The 26,443-nt window shown below is 35.1% G+C and overlaps 1 protein-coding gene and 1 non-coding gene across 2 annotated transcripts in view; one reads left to right on the top strand and one right to left on the bottom strand.

Annotated features, from left to right (window-relative positions):
• The window catches only part of LOC126011892 (tyrosine-protein phosphatase non-receptor type substrate 1-like), an 849,125-nt gene that overhangs the window by 81,720 nt on the left and 740,962 nt on the right, over positions 1–26,443 (bottom strand). The window lies entirely within an intron of this gene.
• On the top strand, positions 17,054–17,186 carry LOC126012598 (small nucleolar RNA SNORA51). The gene has a single exon (XR_007497050.1). It is a non-coding gene; the product is annotated as a small nucleolar RNA SNORA51 (small nucleolar RNA).

Raw genomic sequence — 26,443 nt, 5'->3', positions numbered from 1 at the left:
CAGTAGAAAACAATTTTCAGTATGGGATCATGTAGAAGAAAATGATTATTTCAATTAAAATTCATTAAAGCAATCACACAGTGGTAAATTTTTTATTTTTATTTTTAAATATTTAAATTTAAAATTTAAAATTTTAAATTTTAAAAATTTAAATATTTACCACAGTAAATATTGAGGATAATATATAATATAATAATATATAATTATTATATAATATATAATATATAATTATATAATAATATATAATAATATATATTATATATTATAATATATAATATAATAATAATATTATTAAATATTTAATACAGTAAATATTGAGGAAATTAGAAAGGAAATTTCTTTAGCTTAAGAGATACAGGTTTCTCTACCCTTGAAACATATTATTATAAGTTCGACTATAAGCTTTGGGAATGCTATATTATATATATAATATATATATTATATATATTATATTATATATTATAATATATAATATAATAATATATAATTATTATATAATATATAATATATAATTATATAATAATATAATATAATATATATAATATATTATAATATATAATATAATAATATTATTAAATATTTAATACAGTAAATATTGAGGAAATTAGAAAGGAAATTTCTTTAGCTTAAGAGATACAGGTTTCTCTACCCTTGAAACATATTATTATAAGTTCGACTATAAGCTTTGGGAATGCTAGTTGTAAAACCCCAAGTTCTTCCTTTTTTATGGTATTTTATATATTACTTTTTATAATAATTTTTATTTTGACCAAAGTGATAATATTTTAAGTACATAGTGACATTGAATCAGGGATATTCCCACAACCAATGTTGTCCTCCCTCCACCCTTGTTCCCAGCATGGGTCCCATATCCTCCTCCTTATCCCCTCGGCTGATAGTATAAGTGGTCCTCTCTATGTCTAGCTTGTTGTAGATTGGGTATTGATTTGTTGTTATTGACTTTAAATTCGATGTTTAAGTCTGATCAATTTTGTTTCTACTTAATGTTCATATGACTGTTTGGTCTTGGTACCATCCATTATTTCCCCCTCAATTTGTGAGGTGGAACAAGATGGTTCAATTTATGTGGTTCTGTTTGAAGGAAAGAAAAATTAAAATGGGAGAAAAATAAAATAAGCAATAAAATGGGAGGAGTCCTTTTTTTTTTTTTTTCTAAATTTTCTTTGGGCCACACCCGTTTAACGCTCAGGGGTCACTCCTGGCTATGCGCTCAGAAATCGCCCCTGGCTTGGGGGGACCATATGGGACGCCGGGGGATCAAACCGTGGTCCTTCCTTGGCTAGCGCTTGCAAGGCAGACACCTTACCTCCAGCGCCACCTACCCGGCCCCCGGGAGGAGTCCTTTTAGAGTCTATAAATACCAATTTAAGAGAAGAAAGGGAAAAGGAAGAAAAGCATAACAACAATACAAAAGAAAAATCAAACAACAAACTTCAGAAGCACCACAGCAGTAAAGAGAACAACCACACAATAACCATGGCCCTGAAATAAAAATAAAACAAAGCACAAAAAAAGAAAAGAAAAAGATAAAAGCAGAAAAAACAACAATAACAAAGCCAAAAAAATTAATTTGTGCTTTTTTTTGCATAGGTACAGTAAATATTGGGGAGATTAGAAAGGGAATTCCCTTGACCTAAGATATACAGGGTTTCTCCACCCTTGACGTATACTGTCATTGGAATAACTACAGGCTTTGTACATAATCTTTTACTCTCCCCTAGGCCTAAGGTCTTTCTTAAAGGTTCCAGGAAAAGTTCTACTTAGTCGTCGTTGTCAAAGACAGTTTTTTATAATTAGAGATCTTGGTCTTTGCACAGATCCTAGGACAGTCTTTATGGCCCCAGTAAAAGTTCTACTCAATCATGGTTGTTGTAGCTGGTCTTCTGTAATAAGTGATCTTGGTTTCTGAACAGATTCTAGGTCAGAGTTATTCTGAGTTAATTTCACTGTTAGGTGGTGAGGTAGGGCAACCTGCATTTAGATCAAGTTGTTGCTATTTCCTCGTAGTTAGTGTGTCATCTGAACCTACCCTGGAGAAATTTGCTGCCAAAGTGGTATCAGGGTCTCCACAGAGGAGAGTTTGATTCCTGGTGCTGGTGCAGGTAACGGTGCCAGTTCTAAAGTTGGGATCTGGGATTTAGGGTTTGATGATTGACGTCCAATCAATTGAGGTCTAAGTCAAGTCCTCATGACAAATGTTCAGGGTGGAAGGTGCTCTGCATTATAGAATTTATGGGTTCTTTTCCCTATTAGATAAGAACTTCTTTCTATACATAAGATATACTTATTTTAGTGTGCCTATGCAAAAAATGTTATATAATATTATTGGTACATTTGGGGGTAAAAATAACAAGTTATACAATCTGTGTCTTGGTTTTGACCTGAGCTTTATCCCAATCAAGACTTTTTTTTTAAATATAATTTTTATTTTAATTATAGTGGCTTACATATCATTCACAGTAATATTCCAGGTTCATATTTACATTGAATCAGGGGAATTCCCACCACTCAATTGTCCTCCCACAACCGCTCCCATCCTGCCTCCCATATCCACCACTCTCCCCCCCAGGGGCTGCTAGAATGTGTGGTCCCTTCTGTGTCTAGTATATTACTTAGTGATCTTATAGCTGTTTGCTCTTGGTGCCTCCATTACTGCCCCCTCTATTTGGGAGGCTGGACTAGAAAGTTCAAGTTATGTGGTTTTGTTTGAGGAAGAGAAAGGTAATATAAAGGGGTAAAAATCGACTACGCCGACTATGAGCAGAGTCAATCTAGAGGCTCTCATCCTTGGTTTGAGGGATGAAGGGAAAAAGAAGAAGGTGAAACACCACAACAGTTTAAAAAGAGGAATCAAATAAGATATCCAGTGAGCACTGCAGCAATAAAAATATGCACCACATAGTTGCCATGGTCTTGAGATAGGAAATATGACAAGGTGCAAAGAGGAAGAAGAGAAAAGAAAAAAAGAAAAAAAAAGTAAATATATAATTTAAAAAATGGACAACTACTTCAATATCTACCCCAAAACAAAGAAATCGACAAAAACTAGATAAAAAAATAAAAAAATTAAAAAATTAAAATAAAATAGAAGGATTATTTAGTGTTTTTGTCTCCCCCCTCCACCGCATATGCACAGTAAATATTGGGGTCATCTGAAAAGGAAATCCCCTTGGCCTAAGAGATACATGGTTTCTCTACCCTTGGAATATATTGTCATGGGTTTATCTGTAGATAGTAATACTGCCCGGTCATGGTTCTATCAGCCGGTCATCTGCACAGTCCATAGTGTGGTAAGTCTTCTGATTTTGTTTTATCATTAGTTGGTAGGTTAGGATAACCTGTTCTTATGTTCATTTGTTCCCAATTTCCTTGTTGTCAGGATATCATATTAGAACTGGCTTATGTTGGAGATCGAGTAGTATTCAGGATGTCTCAGATGGGCTTTGGTTCCTGTAGCTGTTGTGAAGAACTGTGTGAATTCTATGTGATTCAGGATTCAAATCTGGATGGTTGGTGTATAATCTTCTGGCGTCTAAGATGGATCCACATGACATATTTTCAAGGTGGGAGATTTCCCTGTATTGTAAAAAAAATATGAGTTCTTATCCCTTGTAGATAAGAGCTTGTTTATATACATGGGATTTCCCCTTTTTTAGTGTGCCTTTGCAGGAAGAAATGGTGCTTCATTATATTGCCAGTGCATTTGGGGGTGAAAAGAACAGAGAAACAAGTCACACACCCAAAAAACATAAAAATAGAAATAAATATATATATATTTGCTCACATATGTATAGTGAAAAATGATTTTAAGTAAAATAAAATAAAAAATAAAGAGCTAGTGTTATAGAGGTCTTATACTTATGATGGAAGTATAGATTTCCCCCATTGCCTTTTGAGATTTTCTTGTGGGGTGTAGGTTCCCAGGCACCTTTTCATTGCACACCCTGTCCTTCCTGAGATTGGTAAAAAATTTGAGGGGGGTCTTGTGTAAAGTTCTTGCATTTGAGTCCTTTTAGGGCTCAGTCCAGTATCCAGCAACAGTCCACGTTAGGATAAGTTGGTAGGGAGAGCCACACAGCATGAGTCAGTAGGGGTGTTGGTTGTCTTTTCCTGCCGAGGACGAGGTGTGGGTTTGAGTGGATGTCCCTTCGCTCGGATGCTGGGTACTGGTTCATTGGGGTAGGAGGTCAGTCTCAATCAAGACTTTTATACTAGAATTTTCTACTCAATTTTTTAATATCCACTCTCTTGATACTGTATGCTCATTGCCAGTAGAACACATCATGTTTCCAGTCATTGAGTGAAGGGGAGAATCTCAGGAACTTTTAGAATAATAAATGTGTTTCCTTTCTTACATAATTGAATTATACAAGCCAACCTATTCTACTTAAACTGAATTCTGTTCTATAAAATTTTATCTAATCTCTATTACTTTATAATAGTACTTATTTTTTTTAAGCCGAGAAGCCTAGTCGTCAGTAAAGTCAGGCATGAGAGAGTACAAATACTGATTTGTTTTGTCTGACAATGCAAAAATAAATCCATATACTTGAAATGTCTATAAAATTATACTCAGTCTTAGAATAGTAAATGAGTTAAGATGTTTATGTCCTTAGCGTAGAAACATGAATGTCTACTTCTCTCAAATAATTGTATTTTTGAGTCACTTAGAACACTGAATCCAAGGGAAGGAAAAATAAAGGGTAGGGCATAGAATTTTCTAAAGGATATATTTATGAATAAATATACAACACAATCTAAGCATTTCTCCATATAATTTATAAGAAATGACTCTAATTTGCAAAATTAATGTGTGGAATCTTCATGCAATTTTTTTTATAACTTTTGAAGCTTTGGGATACTTACTGGTGCTCAAGGGTTACTCTTGGTTCAATGTGTGGGGTGACTCTTGGTGCTACTCATAGTAATATAAACTGTAAAACCTTCAATAATAAAAGCATGCGATCCAGCTCTTTGAATCATCTCTCTGGGTACCCATGTTATGTTAGATGTTGGGGCTTTGTTCTTTGTTTTTTTGTTTGTTTGTTTGTTTTTGGGCCACACCCGGTGACGCTCAGGGTTTACTCCTGGCTATATACTCAGAAATCGCTCCTGACTTGGGGGACCATATGGGAAGCCAGGGGATGGAATCATTCTAGGCTAGAGAGGGCAAGCAGATGCCTTACCGCTTTCACCACCACTCTGGCCCCCTATGTTAAATGTTTAAGTACTTAAAATATGGAACAGAAACAAAAGTGTTCTTATAATATATTTAAGACTTGAGAAGTGGTATAAACTTGCTTGGAAAAGGAGTCTGAAACACCAAAGTCTGGCTGAAGATCCCATACAGATAACCCCATGATACTAAGATGCATTAAAGGAGAGAAGAGAGGCAAGCTTGTAGAGATATGATTGCGTTTCTATTACCTTCTATGTCAGATTACATAGATTTCACATAATCTTATTTCTCTTTTCTAGAAAAGACTGTACCAGTCATAACACAGTTGTTTGATATTTCAAGGATCACAAAATGAGGCATTATTCTTCATATGTGCCTCAATACTCAAACTTAAAGCTTTATGTTTCCTGTGCAGAGATTTTACCACTGAGCTAGGCCTGGGCCCACAAAGATATTTCATAGATGTACTAATTTTTAAATTAAATTATATTAAAATGGCACAATGTAATGGGATAATTTGCACAATCATTGAGAGACCTGGATAGTATTTCCTTCTTGACCAGATCAAGAAGTACTTTCTTAATCTGTATACAAATGAGATAGCTGTTCATTGAAAATAAAAATTGTATATCTATATATAGTTTTCTCATTTTTATTTTAAAAGAATATTTATAAAATATGTAACTATACCCATATCACTGAAGCACTAGAAACATATAATCATATCACTGAAACAGTAGTGAATATGTATGGGAGGCTACTTGAATATTTAAATTTCTCTTTAAAATTGAGAAAAGTCATGTTCATTAGCTCTTGGTGAACCTATTATAGTGGGGTACTTTTATTTAAATACTACAGGGCTGTAAATGTCCATTTTTCAATATGTGTTAAAACATTTATACCAATGGCAAAGGTAATTGTATCAATTGCAGTGACGATGCTAATGACTTTAAAATTTACTTTTGTTTCTTATCTTTTATACATTTTCCAGGGACCTATAGGGAATCCCTGTGCTTGGAAGTCCTAGGGGATGCTCTATAATATTTAGCCCAGTGGTAGAGATGAAAGTTTGTTCAACATACACATAATACTCAGGTTACAAAATCTATATATAATATATGTTATATGTATTTAAACTTTATCATATTTTTACAAAATATTGGAGATATAAACTCAAGACTTAACACACAATAGGAATATGCTTTGTTTTTCTTTGTTTGAGTTATTTCCTAGCCATATGTATTGAGAGTTTTAAATTAAAAGAGTTTACTTTGGTAGATTCCAGCAAGTAAAGGTAATGTGTGAAGCACAAAAAGATATAAAAAGCAAACGGCCATGTAAACTTCATGCTAGAAAAAAAAGTTTCTTAAAAAAAGAGATTCAGGAGCTAGAGTGATGGACAATGGCTAGGGTGCTTGCCTTGCATGTTGTAGATCTGGGGTTTGTCCACCTGGATTGATTCCAGAGTGTAGAGCCAAGACCTACCCTTGAGCACCACCAAGTGTGGCCCAAATAACAAAAGAACAAATAGATTTAATACTACCCACTTATAACAGCTATGATCACATTTATTTGTTTTTTGGGTGGAACACATCCAATATTGCTCAGGGTTTACTCCTGGCTTTGCACTCAGGAATCACTTCTAGTAGGATTTAGATAACCATTTGTGGTGTGGGAGTGAACCTGGGTTGGCAGCATGCAAACCAAATACCTGATGATCAACTTTTTTATATGTCTATCAATGCTGATTTTTTTCAATTAGATCAATTTTCCTATGTGTATTTTCCATATAAATTATTATTTAAAGTAGAATTCTCATAGACTATAAACATAGACTATAGATAGATAGATAGATAGATAGATAGATAAATAGATAGATAGATAGATAGATAGATAGATAGATAGATAGATAGGTAGGTAGGTAGATAGATAGATAGATAGATACATAGATACATAGATACATAGATACATAGATACATAGATACATAGATTCATATAGCAAACTACATGTAGGAGAAAATCCTAAATGGTAAGACTGTGCTTTGCTTTTTAAAAATAACTTTGACTTCATTGGTTGGATGCAAGTCAAAGAATACATTACTGGGGCTGGAGTGGTGGTGCAGTCTGCCTTGTCTGTGCTAGCCTAGGATGGACTACGGTTCAATCCCCTGATGTCTCATATGATCCCCTAAGCCAGGAGCGATTTCTGAGCCCCAGGATATGTGTCCTGAGCATCACAGGGTGTGCCCCCACAAAAGAAATTATTATTGATGTACTAAGTTATTTCATCCACTACCACCAAACTGCCCCCAACCCTCCATCACTTTACCTATGTGAGAGTAAGTCTGATAATCTTTCCCTGCCCACCTCTTCCAGGATTTATCAGTATTGTAATGTAGAAGCAAGGACTTGTCAGTGTTTAATAGTATCTGTTCCACAGATGAGTGAAATCATATTGTATCCTTCTCTTTCCCTCTGACTTAATTCACCCAACATGACATCCCAGGCTATACTCCTGGTGCAGCAGATTGTATTATTTTATCTGTTCTTTTGGATACCTGGGGTCCAGGAGCACAAGCATGTGCATGCAAGTGTGTGTGTGTGTGTGTGTGTGTGTGTGTGTGTGTGTGCGCGTGCGTGCATCTCACAACTTCTCTATCCACACATTTGTTGTGGGACATTTAAGTTGTTTCCATAAACAGACTATTATACTAAGCACTGCATTGAACACAGTTTATATGGAACTTTTAAAATTAATACTTTTGTGTAGGGGTCTTCAGTGGTGAGGAAGAAGGAGACTAATATCTGGGTCACATGGAATTTCTAGTCTCACTTTCATGAGAAATCCCCAAACTGCTTTACATAAGGGCTGAACCAGGCAAGGTACACTAAGGGTTTCTTTTTACTTTATATTTATAATCACTGGCTATTTTGGTCCTTTTGTTTTATGCCAGTTAGCTTTTTGATGTCTTCTGTCTAGTATTGTAGTAAGCTAGTGCTCTAGTTGTCTTCTTCTATCACACAAAAACCTCTAAGACTGGAATAAACTTGATATAACTTCCCAATGTGAATTCATCAAGCATATTGAGTCATACTCAGTAGAATACACATATCACAACAAGGATCTCTCAATTCATGAAAACCAGGTGTAGGGGAGAAGGAAAATTTAATATAATAATTTTATGTGTCAAAGATTAAAAAGACACATGTTAATACGAATAATTTTGGCAGTACTTATCCCTGTTGGACAAATTTGGAAATATGATCCTTCTGTGCTTTTAGTAAAAGTCCAAAAAAGGTTTTCTCAGTTAAAACTCCTAAACCATATATATTTCAGGTTAAAATGTTTAAGAACAACTATAAAACTACAAAATTACAAGTAGGGATCTGACCCCTTTTATGAAAATGGCAGATATGCCTTTAATAAATACTTCCACTAAAAAGTGTTAATGGGACTATCACGAAGGGCTTAAGTGATGATCCAGGAGATAATTGAGAAATTTGGAATGCTTGTTCTTCTGTACCAAATCTGGCTCATATTATTTCTGAGGCAAGCTGTTGACCTTTTCTTACTTCTTTTGTTAAGCTCTGGCACCTAAAGGATTATGTATCCAAACAAGTTTAGAGAACCTTTCACCACAAGAAAGTAGGGAGTTTAAATTTATTGAATAATGCCGCATTTAACCTATTTAATTAGAACACTTTAATTAGATCTAATTGCAAGGGTGTTTTAATTGGAAAATCAAGCATTGCACTGATATTCATGTGCATGATTAAACAAAATAACTGAGGTCACCAGCATATTGTGTAAGATTCATGCCTGTGATTGATTAAGTATGAAAGTTAATCAATTTAATTTTTGTGATTGATGTTGATTCTTTCCTCTTAAAATTGCCTGTTCATATCTTATTTTATCATGATATTGTGTGTGGAATAGCAACTAAACTACAGTAGCTCTTTACTTGGTTTGTTTTTATATAATGATGTGTTTATTTCTGATCTGAGTAATTTTAACATGGCTTTTGTGTCACTAATTAAGATTTTCAAGTTACTCAAGATAAAATTAGATTTTCTATTAAGAACATTTAATTTTCCTGGGAAAATAATTCAAGAAACATGGGAAACTTGACCTATTAGTGCCATCAGTACAGTTGATGGTTTATTGCATTAAAACATATGCCACGCAACTCAGGAACAAAGGTGTCCTTTTTTTTAATCATTTCAGTGTCGAAGTACTTTAAGCTTCCCTGTGACTATGATAATAATTTTAATAATTGTAATAGTACTGAGAAGATAAAGAACATTTATATATTACATAGTAGATGCTAGGTATCTAATTATCCTAATTTTATTACATGAAATAATCAATTCAACATCTTATTTTATATAAATAACTTTGCTTCTGTGAATTTTTTTCTACCTATGTCCCAGTTTTAATTTTCTCTTATGTATTGGATGCTTCTCTTTCATGATCAGTGTTTCCTTTCATGAACAAAATTGCATAGGTACATTAAAATTTGGTATAATTGTTGCCTCAATCTCAAAATAGGTTCTTAATGAATATTAATAGTAAGCACTGCAAAGAGTAAGCTTATTTATATGATAAAATCTGTATCTTATGTCCTTCAGGTTTCTTATCAGAAGTAGAACAGGACCACAAAAATAATAAAGAGAATGGGGTTACATATATTCACACAGTGCCTTGAATGCACCTAGCCTGATTTTCATCCCTGACTTCATATGGTCTCCTGAATCTCTGCCAGGAATATCACCTGAGCACAGATCTATGAGTAAACCATGACCAACATCCTAGCATTATGGTGTGGCCCAAAATCCAGAGAAAGATAGAGAAAAATGAACAGTAAATGCTATGTATAGTATATCTGTCTACATGTATCTGTCAACCATTACCCTTGTACTTTCCTTTCATACCTACCTACCTACATATATATATATATATATATATATATATATATATATATATATATATATATATATATATATATATATATATATATATATATACTTAAGAAATTGGTTCTTGTAACTTGGGCTGGCAGGCTGAAGTCTCAAGAAATAGATAATGTGTCAGTTTGAATATGCAATATGTATGGTAAACCACCAGTGTGAAAACTCAGGAATTAATGTTGTTCCTTGAAGGATTTCTACAGGAAAGATGCCTGCTTTGTTTTCCAGACTATCTCATTAGATGAGGGCCACCTGAATTATATTGTATTTTCTCACCTCTTTTACTTAAAAACAAGCAATTCATAATGTAAAGAACATCTACAAAATAGCCTTACAGAAATACCTTGATAAATATTTGTGTACTATAATCTAGATGTATTGATGCATACAAATTAATCATCACATACCTTTAGTCTATATGACCATTATATAAAAATGATCAGGATTCTTTAAACCAAATATGTAACTGAGCATTATGAAATATTAGTATAATATCTTTGATTAGATAACTGATAATTATATGATATTAGCTACTGACTGTTAAATTTGTGGCAGGCAGGTGTTGAACGTTGGTTAGCTGAAATTTTTTTTAAACTTTTGTTCCTTTCCATTCAAGTTTCAAATTATTCCAGCTGCCTGGGTGACTTGAAATTGTTGGGGGCCTATTTTAGGGGGGGAATGAGGGGAAGGTAGCTTAGGTATTGGAAAGAACTGCATGTAACTTTCTTTAGGTATATTCAGGAAATCTATTTCTTCTTACATAGACTTTAGAATTTGTGTGCCTTAAAGGATATTTTTATTTAATCTGAATATGGGCTTTATTGGTATAAAATTTTTATAATGCTCTTTGTGAGGTTTTTAATCTTTAAAAAATCTGCAGTAATTATTACCATAACTCTCATGAATATTATTTGCAATTGTGTAATTACCTCCCTTCTATTCTTATTGATTTTACAAGAGTTGCCAATTTTATTAATATAATTTTTTAATTTATGTTTAATTTTTTGTTTTGGATCACATCTAGATGTGCAGGGCTTATTTATGTTTTTGTACCTGGTGGGACCCAAAGAATATATAAGGTACCTTGCATCCAACTTGGAGCAGCCACATGCAAGGCAAGTACCCTACCTGCTATATTATCTACTCTCTGATCTTAATTATTATATATTTTCATGTAAATAGAATCTATTAACTACTTTTTATTCTAAATAGTTTATATTATGATCAATGTGAATTATAAGTCTTTCACAGTTATATTTAAAGTACATAGTGACAGTGAATTAGGACTATTCCCACCACCAATGTTGTCCTCCCTCCGCCCCTTTTCTAGCATGCATCCAATGCCTCCCCTCTTTGCCCCCTGAACTGCGAGTATATAACAGGTTCCCTTTGTGTATAGCTTGGTGTAGATTGGGTATCTTGATTCTGTTGTCATTGACTTTGATATTAAATAAACCTCCTTAGTACATAATAAAATTATAGAAACAATATTCAGTTTTTCTTTTAGAATTCATGTTAGCATATATTAGAAAGGTTTTAATAAGCATTTAGTCACATTATTCAGTCAGGATTGGGTAAGGTTAATGAGGCAGATAGCATTAATACTACTGAAAAACTAAAGACTAATTTTTATATAAATTATTTCATAAACGATTGCATCATCAGATGAAGAATATAAAAATAAAGAAAAGAATCATTTCCTAGCACCATTTTGGGTCTCCTGAGTCTCTCTAGGAGTGATCCCAGAGTGCAGAGCCTAGAGTAAAACAGAGAACTCATGGTGTGACCCCCAAAACAAACAAAAAAAGAAAATTTGTTAATAAGGTAAAGGGAAGGTTTACCCTTTTGCACTTATTCTTATTTTATTGGTTTGCAAAAGAATACAATTTCAGGGGTTTGTTTCTGTATGTGTAAGATTATTGCCCACACTACCACCAATAGCCCTTTATTTATAATCTCTGACCCTTTGAACTTTCTCATTATAAGTGCTCTAATTTTCAGAATCTGAGCATTAGTTTTACTGTTTTAGCCATTTTTCCACCTTGACTCATTTGTATTTTGTTGTGTGCCTATTTAATATGGCTAAAAACAAAAGAGCAATTATTTTATATTTCTGTTCTGATTATGTAAAAAAAAAAAAAAAAAAAAAAACAAAAAGTTGGGTCCAGAGAGATAGCACAGCGGCGTTTGCCTTGCAAGCAGCCGATCCAGGACCAAAGGTGGTTGGTTCGAATCCCGGTGTCCCATATGGTCCCCCGTGCCTGCCAGGAGCTATTTCTGAGCAGACAGCCAGGAGTGACCCCTGAGCACCACCGGGTGTGGCCCAAAAACCAAACAAAACAAAACAAAACAAAACAAAACAAAAAAAAGCCCAAAAAGTTAGGATTATAGAAATCATCCCCAATTTAAATTTCACATAATAAAACTTTGCACATCAGGCTGCTTTTTTTTCCATCAAAAAAAAAAAATCCAAAGATAATGTTTACTTTTAGAATCCTGTAAGAAAACAAAGAAAAAAGACTAGCACATGTTCTGTGGCAGCTGTTCTAGAAGTCTCAGTAAGAACTTACCAAGAAATTGCTTAACACTATTTATCAAATGATTTGTCCTTCTACTCTAGTATGGTGTAATTTTAGGCCATATGTGCTCTGTGGTATGATTTGGCAGTTTACTGAATATTAAAAAATACAAAAAATAATGGTCTTTGCTTCATTTATCCATGCCATTTTAATTTGAGATTTTTTTCAAAAATTTCCCCAAAATTTCCACTACTTTCTGACAACAGAGGTAGACTATAATGTACTAAAATATCTACATATGTGGCATGTATCTGTAGAACTATCTGCTCTCCTTGTAGTGTGTATGTGTGTGTGTGTTTACATGTGTGTTTCCAATCCCTGAAAATGCCAACAGTGAGAATGATTGCCTCCTAATAATTCATTCTGTGCAGTTGTTCTGAAGCTCTGATGACATGATTGCCAAGTTGTTTTACTGTGTTATCACTGCCTCTCTTTGTTCTCATTTCTATTTGCTTCATCTATCTGTAGGCCCTGAGATCCCTCCAGTGTTTTGATAGAACATGCTGTGTAGATTCTATATTGTATTTACAGATTCTGTACTTTAGAAACGAGAGTTACCAACTCAGGAAAAATACAGGTTCTCAAGATGAAACAAGAAACCTTGAAATTTTAAGAAAATACAAGATTTTTGAGAGAGTTGCTTTTATTTATTTATTTATTTATTTATTTATTTATTCTTATTTATCCAAAGGCAAGGTCATGGCAGGAGATTTCCCTTAGGGCCATCAGTATTTGGCAGTGCTTTTGAGAATTTGTTATTCTTGAAGACCATACCACAACCCCACCTAAATAGAAGTTCTCTTGTCTCTTGTCCTTGAGAAACCTTCAAAGCAAAAGTGTCTCTTTTAGACATTGCCCAAATGTTCCTAATGACTATATCCAGAGGTCTCTGCTCTGCTATTGGCTCTTTTTTCATTTTGAGCTCTTTCACTGAAATGTTTCTGGTTCTTTTCTCTATTTTTCATTGGTTTCCTTCATCAATTTTAATTATCATCTCTGAGAACCATCTAATATTAAAGTATAAAATTAGGAACCATTGTACAATAAGCGTTGAGTACAATAAGATCCTTCTGTATAATGATGGTAATAATAATTACTTATTATTGTTTTGTTTGTAAGATTTTATTTTCTATGTATTCATGTAAATTATTTCAATTTTATCATTCTGTTAAATCCAGTACTATCATTTTTTTCTCAAAAATATGGGCCACACCAGGTGGGGTTCAGGGGTTATTCTTGTCTCTGTGCTCAGAAATTGCTCCTGGCTGTCTCAGGGGACCATGTGGGATGACAGGAAATAGAATCTGGTGTTAAGGAGTGTAAGAAAATGCCCTACTGCTGTGCTATTGCTCTAGCCCTGACAACTAGGAATCTTTGAATTACAAGGTAAAATTACAGATCCATGTTCAATCCACTAAATAATAATCTGCATTTTAACAGATACTAGAAAATTTGGATACAAGATCAATTTTTAATATCAGTATTAAAACAATCCTCAAACCCCCAAACTAGAATCAGAAATCATACATGGCATCAGACTCTTGACTTACATGTGTCTAACCTGGCACTGTGTATGGTTTACTGAACATTATCAAATGTTACCAAAACAACATTAGGAGTGACCCCCCCAGAGCACTGAGTCAGGAGTAAACACTGAGCACTGCAGGATGTGGCTCCAAAATGCAAAAGTACACAAAAATTAAAAAAAAATTAAAATTGCTAAATGCACCTTCAAATATTTCAGTGTTGAAGCACAAAACCTAGTTGTTTGAGACCATGAGTTCATTCTTGACTTTGTACCATATTACTCAGGGTGAGTATCTATATTTGATCCTGACCCTGTCAGCTGATCCTCACCCCAATAATCAGACACCAAGTCAAAGGATGAGACCCCCACAATTGGAGAAAGTTAAACAAAACTTTATTCTGTTAACCACAAGACCCATACTAGACAGATCAGGGCAGTCTCAGAGAAAATGGCCGCATCCAATGTCATGAATGAGATTATATAGGGAGGGAATGTAGAGAGGTTCTAGCTTCTCATGATCTTTTAAATGATTCGCTATTGTCTAGGATACCATTCTACTGCTTCCTTGTGTCCTTACCAGATAGGCTACATAGTATGGCCAGGTAGCTTGGGTCAGTGTTAATGGAAATAGACTTGAGAAAACCTAACATGTGGCTTACAATATGTAGTCCTTATACAGTGGCATCCCTCCTTGGCACCCACACAGAATGGTTTTTCTCCCAGGTCCCCACACTACCAATGCAGAAACAATAGCAACTACTAATATGTGTCTCAAGTTGGGATGTTATTTGGCAAATGTTTCTCCTCAAGTGTTTGTTCTTCTTAAACATTCACAGTTGACTAAGAGATCAGTTTGAAGCATTCTACATATTTGTCAATGGATCTTAGCCATTGGTCCAAATCTGCTGTCCAGGATTGAAAATAAACAAACAAAAAAAACCCACATAAATATTTGCAAATTACATTGTGGTTGTAGTGACAGTTAAAAAAATCTGTGCTAAAATTTAATTTTTTAATTAAGAATGATGATGCTCATAAAATAAAAATTAGAAAATTAAATGGCTTGTTTATATGGCTTCTTTCGAAGTTCTGAACATTTACTTCCCCTTTTAAGTGAATCATTAAATGTTCCAGTTATCTACTGCTGGAAAACAACCACACCAAATGTCAGTGGTCAAAATAAACAAGAATTTATTATTCTCTCTCAGGGATCTGTGAATAAAATCAACTCATTTGAATATTTCAACCCCAGAGGTCTCTTCAATCCTTAGTTAGTGGAGACTAACAGCAGTAATACTAAAAGGTTTCAGGGTTTTTTGTTTGTTTTTCTGTTTGTTTAAATTCTTTTTCATGGAACAGCCTGGTTATTAGAGACAATTCTTTGTTTATTAGCCTTTGGAATGACTATAAATGTTTCTACATACCTTTAGTTCTCAATGCAAAGAAGGAAGAAGAGAGGTAGCAAAGAAAAAAATACTGTATTTTCTGGCATATAAAACAACTGGGCTCCAAGATTTGGCTATTATACTGAGTGCTGCAATAAATAGTGCTGCAATAAATAGTGGGGTGCATATGTATTTTGGAATGAATGTCCTTCCATCTTGGGGATATATGCCTAGGAGAGCAATTGCTGGGTCAAATGGCAGCTCAATTCTAAGTTCTTTGAGCACTCTCCAGACTTTTCTCCATAGATGTTGGACCAAGGGGCATTCCCACCAGCAATGAATGAGAGTTCCTTTCATATCACATCCTCTCCGGTGACATCCTCTCGATGTCCAACAACAGATGAATGGATCATTAAGATGTGGTACATATATACAATGGAATATTACATGGCAGTTAGAAATGATACAATCACAGACTTTGCAGCAACGTGGATGGACCTAGATCATGTTATGTTAAACGAAGTAAGTCAGAAGACAAAAGAAAAACACAGAATGGTAGCACTATTCTGAAACACCTAGAACACATAAAAAAACAAAAAAATGACATTGAAGAAGCATAACTGCTAGAACCACAAAGAAAGACTTCATAAACTCCATTCCCTGATCTGCACAGCCACCAAGATCTTTAGAAACAGGACTGATTTTACCATCCAAGATAAAGTAGAAGTCTTCCACATACCATGAAAGCAGCAAGAGGAGAATAAATGATCTATTTTTTTGACGTCTTTATTTTGGTGTGGAGATTACGGTTGATGTCTCCAATATTATTTTATTTTATTTTGTTTTGTCTTTCTCTTTCTTTTTTGCACTTGAGTATGATTTGATTTCAGAACCGAGATTATTGTGTGGTGCCGGTCTTTATTGCTGTGGTGCTTATCGGTTATTTAATTCGATATTTTTTTGTGTGTGTATTGTTGTGGTATTTTAATTACTTTTTTCACATCCTCTCTCAAACTGAGGTTGGAAGCCTCTAGACAGGACTCTGCCTATTTTCAGCATATTTGATTTTTGATTGAGAAGAGGACATATTAGGTGATGGGTATTCCCCTGATTCAATGTGAATATGTACCCAAAATACTACAGTGAAAAATATGTAAGCCATTATGAAAAAAAAATTGTGTTTTTAATCAGAAATTTTCTTTGACTTACATGTATTATTATTATATCAATTATATATTATGTTATATCACTATATTATGTTATATTAGTTTACCTCATTATGTTAATCAATTTTGTCCTTTAAATGAATTCTTACTTTAAAAAAAAAACAAAAAAAAAACAACTTTAGTTTGCTCTAAAAAAAATAAAATAAAATAAATAAAAGATAAGATAAGGCCTCCCAAATCTTACCACAGGCTGTGTTCTTTACACTGGCTGTATAGAAAGAGGAGGTACAGTAAAGGCACCCCATATACACCTCAACACAGGCCCCTTGCCGGGTATGTATTGTGAATTGGGGGACAAAAAAAAAAAAAAACAACTGGGCATATAAGATGACTGCCTACAGTTACTGTTAAAATATAGAGTTTGGGCTATATTTGCCACATTAGACTACCTTTCTTTTTTTTTGGTAAGAATTTATTCAAGAGACAAAATTGATTAACATAATGAGATAAACTAACATAACATAATATAGTAACATAATATAACATATAATATTATTGATATAATAATACATGTAAGTCATAGAAAGATTCTGATTAAAAACACAATTTTTTCCATAATGGCTTACATATCTTTCACAGTAGTATTTTAGGTACATATTAACGTTGAATTAGGGGAATACCCATTACCAAATATGTCCTCCCCACATTCCAGTTCCCTTTCTACAACCCGTATACCTCTCTTTTAACACACACCAAATGGAAATTAAAAAACGTAAGAGAAAAAGAGTAGAACCCTCAAAGTTTAAGAGTATATGTTTAATAAAGCTAGACTCTGAAGTGCCAACAATCATTTTATATATGTCATTTGTAGTGAGTGACTGTGATTTTTTAATTGTGATCTACATTGATAGCAGGAAGAGGGGGCTCCTCCAAGTGTAGCTGGCTGGGGTGCAATGATTAAAGGACTGATAGAGGGAGACAGAGAGCTTCCTCTGTGTCCCATAAAAGCTGAACAGAGGACAGAGGACCAGAAAGCCACATACTAGCGATGACACTCAGCAGCTGGATGGGATAAGGCCATCAGTAACTCAGCTCCTCTGTGTGCCCTGAAAGATGAATCAGGACAAGCAGAGGACTGAGTGATGATGCCTGGCAACTGGATGGAATACAGCTGTAAGAGAGCGGTGGATCATTCTTTCCTGAAGCTGGAGTCAGTTTCAGCATGCTGTATACCAGCATATAAGACAATCCCCTACTTTTTAAGAAGTTTTTTATGGGTTAAAAAGTCCTCTTATATGCTGGAAAATATGGTAACAAGAAAGAAGAGTAAGAAATGAGTCAAAGAGAAAGGAGGTGATTAAGGGGGTGGGGAAGGAACTTGGGGACATTGGTGGAACAAGTTGACACTGGTGGGGGACTATGCTGAAAATCTCAATAAAGCATGACTGTAAAATATGGTAGTTTAATAAATAAAATAATAATAACACTAATAAAATGAGTAGGCACAGCTAAGCAGCATTTTCACAGGAAGTACAGAACATGCAATAGCTACAAATTAGATGCTGTTTCACCCCTCCCTAAATATAGATTTCATTTACATTATCATCTCTGCTGCTAAATGTCATTTTTTTTAAATGTGAATTTTCAAATGTCATCTAACAAGGATGTTTGACTATTCTGTCTTGCATGTTATTCTGAATCCATCCATTTGTTTTTAAGGACATTCTTGTACTTGACTGCTATTATTTCAAATTATTCCTAATGTATATAAATAAAGGGATGTGATTTAAAAATATATGGTATTGAATCTGCAGGTACCATATTCTTTGGTACCACTTTGGTATCATATTCTTTCTCTTAGCCAAAACATATTAAGAAAAATTTTGCAGAGATATAAAATTCATGCCAATCTCCCTGAACTATTCATTGCATGCTTTTCGAGAGCATTGGGGGAAAAATTATGTTTCAGAAATAAGAACAACTGGAAATTTTTGGAAGTCCTCTTCACTTGACAATACTCTAATTCTACCTTTTCTACATTTACCATGAGTAATTCACAGTGGGATTTCTTCTTAAATCCATCCCTATAGTGGTTTTCAGATAAACTAATTGATGTTGCCTTGTCACCATCAAATTATCTATACTGTGAAAAAACCTGACTTTCTAATTAATGTTGTAGCATCTGCACATTAATCTGTCTGGTAGCCAGTTCTCTAATGAGACACTCACTCTCAACAAGACCATCTTTAGAAAGAATAAACTGATTTCCTCAGCATGACACATTGCCTAATTAATACAACGGTGACAACATTGAAAACCTTGTGTTGTGAATTTTCTTAAAATATTGTGGCTATTTTTTTTTTAGATTTACAAAAGAGGTAAGAAAGGACTCAAGTTTAGTGGTTAGTAACCTCTGACTAAACAAAAAAAAAGGAATTCGGTTGGCATGAATATATTGCCAGGAAGCATTTCCCTTGAAAGTTCCAGAATGTCTGAAAGTACAAAAATATAAATCTGTATCAAGGAAATGGTCTGTTTATAGTGACATCTAGTGGTATTCGTTTTCATGTTCTCCCTTTCCTCAACTAGTTCCAGGAAGATAGTACAGAAATCTCTCTCTTTTCCTTTCTTGCTCTCTCTGCCCCTCTTGTTCCTTTTCTCCATCTCTCTCTCTGAACTTGATAGAAACATGTTATTGGAGAAACAGGAATGGACATTTCACAAATCTGACATTAGGTAAAGGTTTAAAGAACCAGTTTTTGGGGCCCGGAGAGATAGCACAGCGGTGTTTGCCTTGCAAGCAGCCAATCCAGGACCTAAGGTGGTTGGTTCAAATCCCTGGGTCCCATATGGTCCCCCGTGGCTGCCAGGAGCTATTTCTGAGCAGACAGCCAGGAGTAACCCCTGAGCACCACCGGTGTGGCCCAAAAACCAAAAACCAAAACAAACAAACAAAAAAAAGAACCAGTTTTTGAAATTGGTTTGGATAAATGGATTTTCTCTCACACAAAACTGAGAATATCATAAACAGAAGGACCCCAATGTCCATTTTTTAAAGAAATTGACAGGTTTCTTGGTGTTGAAATAAGTGACCATATCTATCTATCATCATTATATTTAAGATGAACAATTGGTGATTCCTGTTATAAGTACAAATAAATACAAATAAATGTGGAAAGTGAACCATTCTGGTTTGGAGCAATAGCACAGTAGGTATTGCACCTTACCTTGAATCCAACTGACCTAAATTCAATCTCAGCATCTTGCATAGTCACCTGAACACCTCCCAGAAAGATTCTCAAGTACAGAGTCAGGAGTAATCCCTGAAAATAAACATAAAGAACATTTTTTAAAACTGAACAGAGCAAATATATCTTAAATAAAATCTTAAGGATTTTATTCTCAATGGGCTAGCATATTCCATGCTGACAATTTTCTCACAGTTGCACTGGAAAAAATTGACTCACATAGCTAAAAAATTTTTTCTAGGTGGCACATAGAAGGACACCATGTATATTTGCCCTAAATCAGCATAGATATCTAGTCAAAAATGATTAAAATTAGTGATTTGGGCTGCGGGCCGGCTGGGGAGGCCTGAGTGAGTTTCTGTCCTTTTCCTCGGCGTTTGGGCCTGCCCCTCCCCCCAGAGACCCCTGCAGGCCGGCTGGGGAGGCCTGAGTGAGTTTCTGTCCTTTGGCTCGGCGTTTGGGCCTGTCCCTCCCCCCAGAGACCCTTGAGGGCCGGCTGGGGAGGCCTGAGTGAGTTTCTGTCCTATTGCTCGGCGTTTGGGCCGGCCCCTCCCCCCAGGGTGGTGCCTAGAAAGGCAAGTTGAGCGACCCGAATAGACGGGGGAGATAGGGAGATAGGGAGATAGGGCCAGCCATCTGGACTTGCAGGTGACCTAGAGCAGTCCACCCCCCTGGACCCTGGAGCGACCAGTGACTCCCCAAGGGTGTGGACAGAGCCTGCAGGGTTGATCTGAGGGAACTCATTCAAGGGAGGTTTGGAGGGGGCGGAGCTCCATTGAATCCCAGAGAAAGGAGGGTGGATTGAGAACTAGGCTCAATAGCGCCAGTAAACATTGTGGCCAGGAGTGGAACTGCACCGCTGACAATAATAAGGAGCAGAAAAGGGACAAGACCCACTGCAGGAAGGCTGAACTCTAGGTAGCAAAGGGGAGGAGAAAGGGCTAGGTTCAACAAACTCACCCAACAGCCCCTCTAGAAACACCTTCAGGAAGGAGACCAAAGCAGGCCGAAATTAGAAGCCACAGCACTCCAAAACACACCATTAAATACAAAGAATTATGTGTAAATCAAGGAGATCTCTTATAACTGGAGACACCATGACAAGCCCTATCAAGTTTCCAAGTCCACCAAAACGCACAGATCCAGGGGAAGAAGACCTAAAAGCGGTCATGAGGAAGGAAATGCAAGAATTACTAAAACAAATGAAAGAAACCCTAGCAACTGAGTATAAGAAATCCATGGACGAACGAATCAGCCAAATTAAAGAAGAAATGTCAAAGAACATGAGAGATTCCATACAAAAAGAAGTGAAGGATTTAAAAGACAAAGTAGCAAGCCTTACGAGTAGAAACACAGAGTTGGAGAAGCACATCGAAGAACTCGATGGAAAACTGCAATCAAAAAATGATAAAGAAACCAACAAAGAAATAAAAGGCAAAGCACTGGAAGGAAAAATCCAATATCTAATGAACAAGGACAAAAGAAATAATCTAAGAATTGTGGGTATACCAGAATGGGAGGAAATAGGGAAGGGGGAAGAACAGGTGGTCAGGGAGATAATAACAGAGAACTTTCCCACCCTCTGGAAAGACAATTCAGGACAAATCCAAGAAGTCAAGAGAGTCCCTAATAAAATAGACCCTAATAAGCCCACACCAAGACACATAATAATCCAAATGTCAAAAAACAAAGAGAAAGAGGAACTCCTGAAAGCGATAAGGGAGAAAAAAAACCTCAATTACAAAGGAAAGGACATAAGAATCAAACCAGATTTCCCATTTGAAATAATTCAAGCAAGTAGACAGTGGAATGACATATTTAAATGACTGAATGAAAGAAATTTCCAACCCAGGGTCCAATACCCAGCAAAACTATCATTCATATGGGAGGGCAGACTAAAAACATTCTCAAACATGAACAAACTTGAACTATTTGTGCAAACTAAGCCGATCCTAAGCGACTTACTCAGAGACAAATTACACAATCCAAACCCCCGATTGTAACAACAACCACTCCACACAATACAACTGCACAACAGTCCTCTCTATCAATAATTTCCCTAAATGTTAACTGACTAAACTCTCCAATTAAAATTAGTGATTTGGATCTAGAGACCTAGTAAAGCAGCTTGTTTGCTTGCAGCCAACCAAGCTTGTATCTCAAGCTCACCATAGATTCCCAGTAGCCTCTTCTAGGTTTTTTCATGTATACTGGGCTCTAAGAAATACTGGGTATGGCCCCCAAAAGAAAAAAAAGTGGTGTTATTTAGAAGTGTAAAGGTTTCTAATTAAATTCATAAAGAATAAATTAAATATTATTAAATATATATTTAAATAAATTAATAAAGAAGAAAAGTAAACATTACTTGCAAATCATCAGCAGCCATGTATAAAAGTTGCCTTTAAGTTTGTGTCTTTAAGATAGCTGTGAAATTACTCAGTGATAGTAAAAACAGAAGACAATTGGATAAGCAATTTTTCTCTATAGGAAAATGGTGTATGGGAATTTTTCTTCTGTTTGAAGCCATATGGGCATCTATCCTCTGAATTATGCCTATGGATCTTCTGGGTCATTTAAAGGACACACATTCTCCTTCATGTATACATGCTTTCACACAACAATGCATCTAACAAAGATTGATGTTCTTCCACATACCAAACAATGGGAGTGAGTCTGAAATACCAGAAACTCATAATCTACTAAAGCGTCTGTCTTGCCTTTATTGAAAAGGAGACTGAACTGCTATAATACAGTCAATCTCTGTCCTCAGCTCTGCCCTGTAGATGAACTTTAAGTAACTGTCATCATCATTCCAAACATAAAGTTTCCAAGCCAAAGAGCTAGCTCACAAAGCTGAAATACATGACCCCAAGTTTGTTCTTCAACACTGCACATCTTTCCACAGCACCACCATGTGTGATTTGGGGCAAAAATAGCTCTGTCTTCATTACCTTCCTGAACCCATACAGAACTTTCTGATCTGGTTAATTATCATTGGGAATAATCCTGGGAACCTCTGAACTCAACTCTACAAATGTATAGACAAAGCTGAAATTCATATTTGACCACTTATCTTTCTGTCCCAAATCTCCCATTACAGAAAGGAAAGGACAACATTTTTTCTTATAATATCTTTATTTAAGCACCATTGCTACAAACATATTCATAATTGGGTTTTATTAATAAAATATGCACCCGCTTTCACCAGTACAACCTTCCCACCACCAATGTTCACCATCTCCCTTTTCTCCCACCTTCTGCCAGTCTTCAAGACATGCATTCTATTTCCTCTCACTCACTATCACTGTCATGATAGTTGTTAGTATATTTGTTTCTCTAACTGCACTCAGCACCCTTTGTGGTAAGCTTCATATCATGGGCTGGTTCTTCTGGCATTTATCTCTATTGTCTCTGGGTATTATTACTATGCTGTGTTTTATTTTTCTTAATTCACATAGATAAGTGAGACTACTCTGTGTCTATCTCTCCCTTTGAATTATTCCACTCAGCATAAATAGTTTCCATGTTCATTCATGTATAAGAACATTTCATAACATCATTTTTCTAACAGCTGCACAGTATTCCATCTTGTATATGTATCACAGTTTCTTTAGCCACCATCTATTTTTCAGGCACCTGGGTTGTTTCCAGATTCTGGCTATTGTAAATAACGCTGCAATGAGTATAGGCATTTTTAGATTGTGTTTTTGTATTCGTAGGATATATCCCTAGAAGTGCTATTGTTGAATCATATGAGAGTTCAATTGTTTTGAGGAATCTCCATATTGTTTCCTATAAAGTCTGGACTAGATGGCATTACCAATAGCAGTGAATCAGATTTCCTTTCTTCCCACATTCACGCCAGCATTGTTGTTCTTTTTCTTTGTGATGTGTGCCAGTCCATGTGGCATTAGATGGTACCTCATTGTTGTTTTGATTTACATTTCCCTAATGATTAGTGATGTGGACTGTTTTGTCATGTTCCTTTTGGCCATTTGTATTTGTTCCTTGAGAAAATTTCTGTTCATTTCTGCTCCCCATATTTTGATGGGGTTATATGTTTTTTCCTAATAAGTTTTGCCAGTACCTTGTATACCTTAGATATGAGCACCTAAACTGATGGATTTGAATAAATTGTGAGTAGATTTTGTGCCCTAGTCTGTTTCCTTTGAGGTTCAAAGCTTCTTAGTTTATCTCTGTTTATCATTATTCTCAGTTTAACATTTATTTATCTAATGCTTCCACTTGATTAGACACTGTTGTTTTCTCCTTGAAGATTCTTTTAGTCTCAATGTCATGGATTGTTTACCTGTGTTTTCTTCTATATGCCTTGCAGTTTTGGGTCTGATATCAAGGTCTGCATCCATTTTGATTTTACCTTTGTGCATGATGTTAGAAGGAGGTCTGAGTTTGCTTTATAGCATGTGTCTGACCAGTTTTCCCAACATCACTTGTTAAAGAGGCTTTCCTTGCCCCATTTTGTGGTTTTCTAAATACTGAATTCTATTCCATTTATCTGAGGATCTGCATTTATTCCAAATCAGGCTGTTTTAATGTATACTGGAAAATACCACTTCTAAAACTCCCATTTCAACTCCATCCTCCTCATTGGTAACTGTTTTATGCCTGTGTTGAAGGTGAATAGTTTAAAAGGCCAAAAGTGACAATAATACCTCCAAATTCTACTCCATATTTTAGAAAACACCCTCACCATAGAATATGTGATAAAATTAAATAGCTTAACTTTTTCAGACAGTAAAATTAATCATTGAGACATAAATTAGTTATACAGTGACATGATTTAAATACAACTCCTTATCCATAGAAAGGAATTATGATAAACAGATTCGTAGGACTGCTAGCCTAAAACTTGGTCTAGATTCATTAGGACATTGCCACAGGCAGAATTTAGAAGTCTTTTTAAAATAGGAATCGAAAATCTCATGTTTGTACCTAAGAATAAGGTTTTTATTTTTGTATATTTGATTTTTTGTTGTTGATGTTTTACTTTTAACATCTATCTACCAGCTTGAACTTGACTAATATTTCTAAAAAAACAGTATTAGCATCAGTAAAAATATTTAGTAATGTTACATGTAAAATATTTGGTGAGAACTTGCAATCTTCATAAGAAACAGCTGACTATTCCATTATTTTTGGCTTTATGGTGTGCAGAAAGGTAGCCATTGCCTGGAAAAATGCCATTTTTTCCACATAAAATAAATATCTACTAGGAGGATTGTGTTTGACAGCAGCCAGGAATGGCATGCAGGATTTTACAGAAGCCATTTGTATGGTAGCATTTAGTGAATGACACTTAGAGATATATGAGCAGATACAGCAACATTTACCGTGAAAATTTAAACTAGAGATGTTTATTGCAATTGTCTTGCCACCTAAACAATCATGTCTGCCTGTATGAACTGTCATAATCAACATCACAAATGTCTTTTGTTGCATTACTCAGAAAGTAAGCCATCAGCATCTCTGCCTTCTCTCCTTTGATTTCCTTACTCTGCTTTTGTTTTCTCATATTTTATCAGAATGTTTAATTTAGACTTCAGCCAGTGACTATTCCTTGCTCTAGAAGTGCACTAACTTTCAGATTAAGAGTGATTTTTAATCAGTAGTTCCCAATTTGATTTAAATACTAGAATTACCAGGAGATGGGTAGATGAATGGTATAGATATAACTAAATGTCTATCTCAGATGAATGAAATGGGCCAGTGAGCAGCTTCATAGTATTAATACTTAGGTAAAGATTAACAGTATCATGGCAGTTTATCTTAAATTCATCTAAATCAAATGTATGATATATTCAACTTAATTTTTATGTTATTATGTATGCTACTTATCTAGTTGTATGTACACATTTATTATATATATTATATGTTATATATATGTATGTATTTTAAAGGTCTGTGATAATTCTAGTCATAATTGAGAGTGTGGCATTTTGCAGCACTTACTTTGATCTCAGGAATCCTTCTCAGCAATGTTCAAGGGACTAGATGAAGCAAGTGCTTTATCCACTGTGCTATTTCTCTGGCTCCAGTAGATTTTTCTCGTTGGTAAAAAATGTAGGTGGATTCACAGTCCAATGATACACAATCAAAGTGTATAACTATATTTAGGGTAATAAATAAAGCTCAAATTCTCTGTTCCCATCCTAAATTCCTGCCTTCTCCACTAACAACTTTTTTTTCTTCTCCACAGTTTCTTCTGCATCCATGTGACGTGTTTATTTTTAATTATTTTACTTGAATATTGGGATTACACAGCTGTTCAGTTTTGTATTACTCCATAATGTTGTGTTATATCATTCAATGTTCCAGCATTAATCCTAGTGTGACATTGTTCTATCCCAT

The sequence above is a fragment of the Suncus etruscus genome, chromosome 6, assembly GCF_024139225.1.
Source record: "Suncus etruscus isolate mSunEtr1 chromosome 6, mSunEtr1.pri.cur, whole genome shotgun sequence".
Taxonomy (NCBI): Eukaryota; Metazoa; Chordata; class Mammalia; order Eulipotyphla; family Soricidae; genus Suncus; species Suncus etruscus.
This window is presented reverse-complemented; position numbering and strand designations above follow the sequence as displayed.